The 2,872-nt window shown below is 29.2% G+C and overlaps 1 pseudogene; it reads left to right on the plus strand.

Annotated features, from left to right (window-relative positions):
- Positions 1-2,138, plus strand: part of LOC110028755 — a 2,921-nt pseudogene extending 783 nt beyond the window's left edge.
- The last annotated feature ends 734 nt before the right edge of the window (positions 2,139-2,872 follow it).

The raw sequence follows: 2,872 nt of genomic DNA on the forward strand, positions 1-2,872 counted from the left end.
CACATGAGGTGTTATGATTTAAACTTAGACATAAATATATATAATATATTATTATCTAAATAATATATGTAATATATTGTTATATAAAAAGTTAAATAATTTTTTTTTTCGAGTCATTTCGACCCGAGCGCGAGACCAAACACGAACGGACAAATTTTTTTTCGTGTTCGACTCGTTTACATTTCAAGCTTAAAAACTTATTAGTGTTCGGCTCGTTAGGCTTAACGAACGAGCGGAACACGAGCTGCTTAACGAGCCGAACACGATCTGTTCACGAACAACGAGCCAAATTGACAGCCCTAGTTGATGTCAATACTGCCAATCTACACTTAATCCACATCTAACATACCATATCCACACGTAATATTTTTGCTTTGTTTTGGCAATGCAAGCAAAATTATATTTTTACTCTTTACTTTAAGTGAGAGCTAGGTAGCAAGTAGGGCAATAAAAAACAAATTGGTTGTTTGTGATTAGTGCATAATTAGCTCGAGTTATAGACATATTTTTATTAACATACTTATTTAACAAGCCAAATATAAATAGGTTAGGCTTATAGCTAGAAATATGCATGCATGTGCGCATGTGTGTGTGTTTGTGTCTCATAGCTGCGAACACATTATTTTACAACTTGAGGATATGTAGGCAAAATTAAAACTATTCCAAGCATTTTCAGTAGATTTAGAAGCCTTATTTTTTAAAATGTTTACTTGGGGCATATTTGAGATCATTTTATTTTTCTTTTTTATTTTAATTTAAATATATTTTTTCAGAGTCTGAGTCTGTTTGATCAGATTATTTTTATTATTTTTATTTCTATTTTCTTTGCATTTAATTTGTTTTAAAAATAATATTTCTTTAATGTTTTTTTTTTGTATAAATCAACTTATTTTAACAACACTCAAAATTATTTTAAATTCTTTTGAGCATTTTCAAAAACTATAGTATTAATTTTAATATTCCAAAAATTCTTTTAATTCAAATCAAAACATAAGTAAAATAAAATAAAAATTAAAGATAAATTGATCCTAATTAACCCCTTAAAATATTTTTATTTTTATTTCATGTTTTATGTTTAAAACTAAATATTTTTTAAGAAAAACTATTAAAAACAGCTAAAATATTTTATTTTTAATCAAAATATAAATAAAATAAAATAAAAATTAAAAAATTAAAAAAATAACCAAAAACATTTTCAAAAAACATCTTAGTGTTTATTTTTTATTTAAAAATAAATAACTTATTTTTAAAAATATTCAAAAAAAGGTAGTTATTTTAATTAATATTTAAAAACAACTATTAACACCAACAAACACCACCTATTACCATCACCATGGATAAATAAAACCAATGTATTTTTAAGAAGGGACATTTCAATACATTAAATTTTAACTTTTCTATATTTATGACATCCAAACCTTTCATACCAAATATTTCTTTTCAAACATAATAAAATGGTGTGTGTGTGTGTGTGTGTGTGTGTAAATCTTCCTTTTAAAGATGCTTAATGTAAACTGTTCTGATTAATTCAGGGTTGTGATGGATCTGTACTCCTGGAAGACACAGCCACGCTGACAGGAGAGAAAACAGCATCTCAAAACGTCAACTCTCTCATCGGTTTCCATCTCGTAGATCGCATCAAGACCCAGCTCGAAGGAGAATGCCCAGGAGCCAGCTCGAAGGAGAATGCCCTGGAGTTGTTTCATGTGCCGATCTCCTTGCTATAGCAGCAAGAGATGCAGTCCTTTTGGTAACAAAACATATTTAAGATGATAAAATATTATGTACGGAATTCGAATGCATGCATACTTCTTTCAAAACTATATTGTATATAACGGTGTACAACATGATTGTATAAATAGTACACATGCATACGAACTCTGCAAGTAAAATTCTTTCATTCAAAATATGGGACGTCAGAAAAGCTCAATACATAACTAAACACTAAAATAACATGTAAATTGTGCTCTGCACAGGTTGGCGGACCTTATTGGGACGTGCCAGTCGGGCGGCTCGACTCAAAAACCGCAAGCTTGGAGCTTGCAAATATCGATATCCCCAACCCAAATCAGAACCTTGTCGCCCTCATATCCAAGTTCATTAGCAAAGGTCTATCACCACAGGACATGGTGGCTCTTGTAGGTCTGGTCCATCTCTTTTACTTGCTTAAAAGCTCATTAATCAGAAACATCACCTTGAGGAGCGCCTCAAATTGAGGTTCTTTAAAAAAAAGCCTCAAGGCTTAAGTATCGTATCACCAATTAGACTTATATTATTTTCGTCTGAGACGTGCGTTTGAGGCAGTGCCTCAATAAAGTTATGCAAAAATGCATACTATCTTATATTATTAATATATATTATATTTAATATATCGGATATAACGGCTTAAAATTTTCAAAAGATAATTTAATTTTGATTATTTAATTATGTTATTAACTTATTCTTTTGTTTAAAATTACATTGAATTTCAAATTAATTGTTAGTATGATAAGAAAGAGTGGATAATGAAGAACATTTTAAAGTTGCAAATATGATTCAATTAGTAGATGGTAATAAAAATGATGATTATTTTGAAGATGATGAAAGCAAGCACGACTTCACCGTGGATCTTGAAGCTCATGGAACATTTAAATCTTATGTGAATGTTCACCTTAAATCACATTGCAAACTTTTCTTTTATATCAATATCAAAGATTAAGATTTGTAATGTATGTCTTTATGACAATAAACTAAAACAACATATTAATACTTCATATCATTTTTATGAATTAATTTTAATTTTATGATTTTTTTCCTCATTTAGAGGCATATGGCTATATTTGTCTCAAGACTAACCTATGTCCCCAATTTCATCTATTTAAACTTTGATCAG

This window comes from Phalaenopsis equestris, unplaced genomic scaffold (genome assembly GCF_001263595.1).
Source record: "Phalaenopsis equestris unplaced genomic scaffold, ASM126359v1 Scaffold000523, whole genome shotgun sequence".
NCBI classification, from domain to species: Eukaryota; Viridiplantae; Streptophyta; class Magnoliopsida; order Asparagales; family Orchidaceae; genus Phalaenopsis; species Phalaenopsis equestris.